The sequence below is a fragment of the Benincasa hispida genome, chromosome 6 (assembly GCF_009727055.1).
Source record: "Benincasa hispida cultivar B227 chromosome 6, ASM972705v1, whole genome shotgun sequence".
Classification (NCBI taxonomy): domain Eukaryota; kingdom Viridiplantae; phylum Streptophyta; class Magnoliopsida; order Cucurbitales; family Cucurbitaceae; genus Benincasa; species Benincasa hispida.
In genome coordinates this window covers 48930554-48940189 of record NC_052354.1, presented here as the reverse complement: position 1 = coordinate 48940189, position 9636 = coordinate 48930554, and positions in this window count along the sequence as shown.

Sequence of the window (9636 nt, the reverse complement as noted above, 5' to 3'; positions counted from 1 at the left end):
AAATGTGGGATGACTCCCACGTTTTCACTCTCTCTCTCCTTTGATAATACACTTGCAAATCAGATGCAGGAACTGAATTGATGGATATGAAAAACACATAAAGGTTCGAAATTTTCTCTCTAGAAACAAATTTCTCCCCTTCCCTTCCCATAATTCAATTGGTTCCCACAAACCACATCTTAAGAATTCTCCTTGGTACCTTTTCAAGAGGATAGGGAGTTAATCTTTGTGGTGGTGTTGTTCGTGAAATCAATTGAAGAATTTATTTTTGGTTTGGTTATACAAAGGTACCTTTTCCTTGTAGTTTTAATTTCTATGCATGCTTAACCTAGGGCAATGTTACAGTAGGTTAAATTTGGTTTATTTTTGTCTCTATAATTTTTTCTAGAATTACCCAGTGTATGGGTATTTCAGAAACCCAAATTAAAAACAATTTAAGTTTTATGAATTCTGCTGCAATTAGGACTTTTACCCCTACAATTGTTATTAGAGCCATCTCGTTATATTAATTTATGTTTCTAAAATTTGCACTGGATTTTTTGTGGGATTAAATTGCATTATGAATGTTAATTTTGTGAATGAATGTTTATGGTAATTTTATGATCGATTTCATGTTTTGATTTGATAAAAAATTGTAAAGGCCCATGCATTTTTTGGGCATTTATCATGAAATACTTTGTACTCTGTAAGTTTGCATCTAAAATTAGGATTGTGTTAGATGAAGATTGAGACCATCTTTGGCCAAAACAAAGAACGGTCGAAGTTTCTACCCAGAAACGCAATCTGGAGTCGCAACATTGCAACACTACTCACGACGTTGCAACGCTACAACAATACAACGCTAGGGTTGCGTTGCACGCGGTTCAGTGACAATCCAAGGTGGTTTGGTTCGGTTCGGCCGGTTTAAGGTGGTTTGGTCTGGTTTGGCATTGGGTTGGCTTGGTTCGTGATTTTGGGGTCTAGTTCGGGTCGGTTCAAGTTGGTCTGGTCCGATTTTGGAGTAACAGAAGCTTATTCTATGATAAAATTAGCATAATTATTGTAATTTTATGCTTTATTTTATCCTAGGGGCCAAAATTACCAGTTCTTTTGCTATTTAAATGTTTTATGGATGTCATTTAGATAAATCCCACCATAGGTTAAGCATGATCATGTAGTTTAATATGTTATAAGTGTTATAATGTATGGTTTTTATTGCATGATGTGGATATGATTTCATGAGTTATTTAATGTATTATGATATGTTAAATATATGAAATTGGAAAAGCATGACATTACTTAATGTATTATGATGTATTATGATGTATTATGATATGTTATTTAATGTGTTATAATGCATGACATTACTTAGGTAAATATAAAGAGTTATATTTATTAATGTCTTGTATATGCTTGGTAGATGTTCATGAATTGTTTAATATAAGTGTTATATTAATAAAATTGAAAATCAATTTGCATTGAGCATGACACATCCATAGATTAATATAATTATTATGTTAAAGTCATGAAATGCATGTAATATGGTTTTCTTGTTAATTAGAATTTGATTGTTACTCAAGTAAACCATATAAAGTGTGTTTATAGGGCTAATAATTAATTTTGTAATAGTTATAAAATTGATACTTAGTAACCGTCAACCTATAATAAAGAGTTGCATGCAAACATAGGATCTTAGGGAATTGGATTTAATTTTAAAATGTTTAAAATTAATCTAGACCTTATATCACATTAATTCTAATAAGACTAGAATTTCGTCCTATTTTTTAATAGATTTAAAATTTGACTAATAGGACAAACAGGACTTTAGGTTATAAGGGAACTCTACCAGTAAAGTTATGTCTAGATTGGGGTTTCTTAAGATGACGGTTTATTGCACGCCTCCTACCTGGGAACTGACCTGGAATTTGAGTTGAATTAACCTTAATCCTGTTAGCATGCAATATCACTAGGTTAATTAAATGGTTTAATTCACCTAGAACAATAAATTAAAGACCTCAGAATTATAATAGGTATAGATTTAAATAGATTCATTAGCCAGAATTTAAATAAGTACAATAAAATCCGAAAATAGTAGAATACTTTAGTGGGAGAAAAATGGTATATAAGATATATCAATTTTTAGCTCTCACGTCCTTAAAAGTTCATACCATGAGATCCATATCGGATTTTATGTCCTAAAGCTCATGGTTTGTAAACATTAAACTTATTTTGAAAAAATCAATAAGTTGTTATTGAATATATGAATTGATTATTTCGTTTTAGAAATAAATCCAATAAACTAAAAGATCCATGATTATTATACGAGTACTTGAACTTTATATGGAGACATAAAAGTGGATCAGGTTCGAGTAAATAGTCAAATGGTCTATAGTATATAAATAAGGTTGGATGCCTTATTTTGGTAACACTATTGGATGTGGCCCACTATGTAGTTGTTACAAAGAGTTATAAAGTGCTACAAACGAAGTGATACTAATTCATACATGTCATGACATGAGGAGTGGGGGAGTTCTGTGCAATGAGTTTGTTCAAGACCGAACCACGAAATAAGTCACTCTTACTTTATAACATTGTTTACTGTATAAGACTGACTATTTCAAAGCGATGACCTGGGTAACTTGACCTTAATTCTGAGCTAACTATGAAATCTTGTTTATTCGAGATTATCCTTAGATTTGCATAGGTGAGGGTTGGGTTAACAGCACCGGCTCAATAAGCCTCCCATTTCAATGGTAAGACCAGGTAGATAGTTAGGGACATAGGGTACAAGAAGAAAGTCGCTCTTACTCGCTTTCAGAGATAGTAGAGAGGTTGTTCCCTTAAGTACTCACTCTGGATCTTGAACAAGGGGCCCCACCCTCTCATTGGCCCGAGAAGGACTCTGTTTGATGATCGGATCACAAACCAATTGTTCATTAGAGGATTCGTGGGACTTATGGAACAAGAGGTAATCTCGGGGGCAAAATAGCCTTTTGACCCAACCGCTATTAAGAACAACCTGTGAAGGGTTAACTTACTAATCATGGTTATATCGAGTGGACACACTATATATGCAGTGAGGGAAGTGCAACTCTGGGCTTTAGTGGAGTGATTTAGTACTAAACGAATGAGGGTTAATTCGGTGTAAAGAGTTTAGCCAACTAATCTCGGATCGTTGGAGCCCCTGATTTGTAGGTCCACGAGGTCCCCCTACTAGCTCACAAATGGATTAGCCTTAGAGTAGCATGATAAGTTAATTTGAAACATTCAAATTAGAATTAAGGGAATAAGTAAGTATATGTGATATAATTACACGTTTAATTTTAGAATTAAACAAAATTGGAGACTCAATTAATGTTTTTAAATATTAAATTCATGAATAGGGTTTCATGATGGTGGAATTGGTGTTAAATTATTTAATTAAGTATTAATTATCAATTTTATTAGAAAAATAATTTTGAATTAATTTTTGTAAAATTAAATATAATTTCAAGTTATAATTACTGTATTAAAAGTTGCAATTAAAATTAATTTTAAAAAAAATCAAATTAAAAGAAAAAGAAAATAAATGGAAATTGGAAAAACCCATAAAAATGGAATTTTTCCACTTACTACTTAACCACCATACTCACTGTCCACTTTCCAAATTTAGTCGATCTTCCAAGCATGAGCTACAATTCATGCAGAATTTGTGTTAGCATAATTGTTATGTAATAAATAGTGAAGAGGCTGAATGGAAATGGTGATGCAATCTGTTGCTGAAGTTCTGAAAATCTAGGTGTTGAATAAGAGTTCTTCAATTGCTGAAAATCAGAAAGCCTCCTCCAAATTCCCTTCGATTCAAGCTTATTTTGAGTCACACAACTCAATCTAGGACTCCAAGAGGATAGTAGAGAAGACTTTGTGGTGATCCATAACAAGATTTGAAGAAGATTTGTAGCTGCAATCGTGATTCAAGAAGTTCTTCAAATGTTTGTAATCCTCTTTTTAGTTTACGAGCATGCTTTATTCAAAATCAAAATTAATGAAATAGAATATTTAATGATCCGTTTTTCTTCCATTGCATGTTTTATAACTCTAACAATTGGTATCATAGCATCATTTAAGCATTCAATTTGATTTAATTTTGGCATGGGTGTTTATTCATGAGATATATGAAAATGGTGCACTGATATTTTTTTTTTTTTTAAGTTTTGGCATTAAAATTCTCTTCAATTATGACGTAATTCTTGTAATTGGTTCTTGATTGATGATCCTTAATGTGTGATTAAGTGTCTATAATTCGATTGGAATCATTAGAGTTAAAATTAGGATGTAATTGAAGAAAGAAGCGAAGAAGTTCGAGCTACTGTCTAGACATCATTGCAACGCAGCCCTTGGGCGTTACAACGCTGCTCATGTTGCTGCCCAGATTTTGAAGAACGCTCGCAACGGTGCAACGCTGGGGTGAGAGCATTGCAATGCTGCTCACCCTAGCCCAACGTGCACGCTTCAACCCAAACCGGCAGTCCAGCTGAAACGGTATGGCCGGTTCGAGTCAAGAAGGTCTAGTCTAACCTGATTCAGCCTGGTTCAGCCACTTTCGAAGGTTTGGATTCGAGCGGTTCGGGTCCGATTTGGGACGGTTCAAACGATCCAGAAGCATGCTGAGGCCAATTCTTGCAGAATTTTATAATAGTTAGGCCTTTGTTTGCTTGAAAATGCCAAAACTAAACCTGTATCGGTATATGTTTAATTAGTTATGCATGTGATGTATGTTATAGTTAAATAAATCCTATATGTGCATAATGAAGGAACTCTTAAACAAATGAACCATTGAGTGGAAGTAGATTGTTCCAAACCCCATCATAAAAGAAACAAAACATTTACAATCAAACAACAACAGTTATGCATTAACGAGTAAATTATAGCATGCTTTTAAGTTTACAAAAGGATCGAGTAAGACAAACCTTTGAAGAACTTTTCTTCTAGTATATCCTCGATCAATTAGCCAAGCATTCAAGCAAACTCGATCAAGCGCATGAACGCAACGAACAAACCCTACAAACTCAAACTGGAATACCCTCGAACACAATCGAGTAACACTTGATCATCGATCCTCGAACAACAAATGTGACATTACCAAGAGGCTACCTTGGTATTATCAGTGTGAAAATCTAGGAGGTGTGGGCTCTATATGAATTTGGTAAAGAGAATGAGTAACTATACGATCGAGTAAGTGGGAGAATGAGAAAGTTTATCATATAGACTGGGTACTCGATCGTTGAGTAATGAGGAGCTATCATCTAGCAAACTCGATGCTTGATCGTTTTCTCTCTCAAAGCTATCGTATAGCTTTTTATCTTTACGCGATTGGAATGCGTTGGATTCTGAAAAAAATGAAAACCATTTGCATTTTATCCATTAGTTATCACAACTGAATAAGACTTCCCATTTATGCGGTTATTAGGAGATAAAACCAAAAACCAATTATCTTATAATTGATTTAATTATAAATAAATATAATAACTAATTTATCATATTATATTTATAACCTATAGGTTTAATATCACATCATATGCAATATATAAATTATAGTTCTTTTTTTATTTTATGACATTTAATATAAATCATATTTATATTAATTTCTCCAATCAATTAATGTATCAAATACATCAAATCAATTATATCACATATACAATTGAACCAATTTAATTATATCATATATAATCAAATTCCTTCTTGTTAATTTGAACACTTTAAAGTAACCCAAAAACTGATTCTCAACATGAATTTATTGAGCTACCAAGAGGACCTTGTGGACCTATAGCTTGAAGCTCCAACGGTACGTGAATAACTGAGTAAACTCTTTAATCACGATATCCACCATTCGTTAACTGCGGGCATTCCACTAAAGACCGACAGCTGCACTCGTCATACTACAGATATATTTCTGTGACTATTGGATATAACCAATCAACAGTACGATGACCCTTCACAAATCGCTCATAAGTACAGCTGGGTCAATTTACCATTTTGCCCCTATAGTTACATCTAACTTTTTAAGTATCACTGATTCCTCTAATGAACAATACATCATAGTCCTACTATGAGTAAATAGTTATGGGGCCAAGAGAAGGTGTGGCACCACATTGTTCAAGCCCTGGAATCAGCTCTTAAGGGAGTAATTTATCTACTAACATCCCTTGAGGGAGCAATTTATCTACTAACAGCCCTTAAGGGAGTAATTTATCTACTTACCCCTGCTTCGGGAAAAGAGTGAATTTCGTCTTGTGTAGTTGAGTTCTCAACTCCCCAATTAGACGAATCCCTAAAGTGGTAGGTTTGAGTCGGCAATCTGGCCTCTCGCACCCATACAAATCAAATGACCACCCTCATAGGCAGGAGTTCACAACTCACTCAGGATTAAGGTCATGTTACCTATAGTCATCCTAGTGAAATGAAAGTCTCTGTCATGAACAGTGTTATACAAACTTCTTTGTATAGGATACCACTGCTCGCATGTCTCCACATGAATGACCAGGATCAAATCATTTGTAGCACTTTACAAGACTTGTAGCATCTACAAAGTAGGTCGTATCCGTAGTGTCACCAGGATAAGGTTTCCCTCCTTTATCCATATACCACAGACTATTTAGGTTATCACTTAAGGCACGATCCACTTGTATGTCTCCATATACATGCTTAAGTTACAACGATAACCAGGGATCTTAGTTTATTGGTTTGTGGTTAATGCAACTAAAATATCTCATATTTCATAAATTGAAGTGAATAAAATATCTCATATTATTACATCACAAATGTTTGGTCATACATATGTTTACAAACTACAGGACCCTATGAGATTTAGGGCATCAACCCGAACACATAAAGTATGCCATGTAGATTTAAAATTTCACCATAGGAAGCATGTTACATGCATTGAAATTATGTTATAAAATGTTATAATATATAGTATGCATTTTTAGGGTTTCTTTGATTTAATATAAATGTTCTATTAAATATTGAATGCCTTTGATGTATGTTGTGGATGATTAGCATGTCTAAAATTTTGTAAGTTGTTATAAAATTAGGTTAGACATTTAAAATCTATAACAAAGATAAGTTGCATGTTCACATAGGTTAATCACTTGTTTTAATAGTTAAATAGGTCGTTAAACTTGTAAAATTAGGGTTACAAACTCAACAGAAATATCATCTTGTCTAAGGTTGAGGGTATTTAAGTTTACGGTCGATAGAACACCTCCTACCTGGGGATTATTACCGAATAATTGAGCGTTGTTAACCAGTTTTATGAGCAATACGTGAGCAGTGTGAGGTTTTAAAATTGGTTTATCACCTAGACATCATAGGTTAAATCCAAATATAAACGTTATACTTGGATAAAAACCTAGACTTAGGTTGTTTTATTAGTCAGAACAAACCTGAGTAAAGTTATACCCAGGTAAATGTTAGGACACTTTGTGGGAGTTTAATAGCATATATAATATGTTATTAGAACACTTCAATGGGAATTTAGAATACTTCAGTGAGAGATTAATAACATATACGATATATCATTTTTAGCTCTTACGTCCCTAAAAGTTCACAATCTCGATCCATGTCTCGCTTCTTGTCACCCCGGGAGTGACCTCCATTTGGAAAGTTAGTGCATAAATCTAAATTATGGTGAATAGGGGAAGTTATTCATGGCAAAATCAAAAGTGATATTTTGATTTTCATTCTCACGTCCTAAGAATTTCACACTGTGAGATTTATGCGACACTTCGTGTCACCCTTGGAGTGACATCCATTCGGAAAGTGTTTGCATAAGTCAATATCAAGGTGAATGAAGGGAAATTGTTCAATGTAAAATCAAATATACGATATATTGATTTTAATTCTCACACGTCCCTAGAAAATTCACACCGTGATATTCATATGACGCTTCGTGTCACCTTGGGAGTGACTTCCATTCGGAAAGTATTTTGTATGAGTCAATATCAAAGTGAATGGGGGAAGTAGTTCATAATAAGTGGATGAAGGATATGTGTCAATGTATCCCGCAGTCTCTTCCATTTATTTGGACCGTGAGATCCTATGTTGCGCCTGCTTGTCGTCTTTAAGTCGGCCTCACTAGTCATTTTTCAATGGCTAACCCCTCAGAGGGTTGTAACATAGGATTCAGAACAACTCAAACTCCAGAAATGGATAAGATTTCTTAGATCGTTTTCAACTTTGACTTTCCAATTTGGTAGCATCGTTGGGCCCGACTTATGAGGTCTGAAAAACGGAGGGTTACACTTACAGAATTACTAAAATGTTAATAATTTATGATAAAAAAATGATAACTAAATAAATATCAGAGTATGAGTTATTCTGGGGATAGTATTTAGTCAAGAATGTCTTGCTATAGTATCGTTGCAAACAAATAATCTTGGGTACATTATTACTTTGCTAAAACTTGATTGGGTTTAAAAAGAAATTCACTAATAAAATTTGTTTATATTTTCATAATGACGAGTTCTTTAGTACAATTTTTGGCATCCGATAAACTTAATGGGGATAATTACGCCACGTGGAAAACAAACCTAAATACGATATTGGTGATAGATGTCCTATGGTTCGTTTTAACATAAGAGTGTCCTCCCGTTCCTGGCTTAAATGCAAACCGAAATGTACATGATGTATACGAAAGATAGATCAAGGCTAACGAGAAATCCCGTGCCCATATTCTTGCCAGTATAATTGATTTATTGGCCAAGAAACATGAGAGCATGAGGACTATCAGGCAGATCATGGAGTCTCTGTATGGGATGTTTGGACAACTGTCCTTCTCCCTAAGGCATGATGCTATCAAATACATTTACAACTATCATATGAAACAAGGGGTCTCTGTTAGAGAACATGTTTAGGACATGATTGTTCATTTCAACGTGCTAGAAATAAATGGTGTTGTCATTGATGAGAAGCGTCAAGTTGGTTTTATTCTTGAATCTCTTTCAAAGAGTTTCTTATAGTTCTACATGAACGCGCTCATGAATAAAATAGAATATAACTTGACTATACTTCTCAACATACTAAAGGCTTACCAGACCATGATGAGTGCTAAAGGACTGGAACTAGAAGTAAATGTTACTATTGCTAAGAAAAGAGGATCTTCCTCTAAGAAGCCTGACATTGCTTCTTGTTCACAGTATAAAAGTATTCCAGTAAAGAAAAATAAAGGGAAAGGAAAAAAGAAACCTACTGGTAGAAAAGACAAGGCAAATACTGTAGGTAAAGGAAAATGTTTCCACTATAGTGAAGAAGAGCACTGGAAGAGAAACTGCCCACAATATCTTGCAGAGAAAAGAGTAGAGAAAACAAAACAAGGAAATTAGTTGCTAAGGATTGCTTGTTGTGAGATAGAACTCCAAATTGTGAATATAAGAGCATATCTCAAAGTGACTAGTGGAAGATAATGCAATTGCTGCCAGAAAAAATCTTGTTTACTTTTCTTGCTTTTGTTATGAAAGTTGTCTTTTTATAAAGAACATATTGTATAAACGTTTTTGTTACAAATAAAATGTTCATTAGCAAAGGTCTTATTTGTTCCACTACAAAGTAACTTCTGTTAGAATCAACCTAGTTCAAACCTATTTTCAAATATTTAGATATTTAAAAACGGCAAGCAAA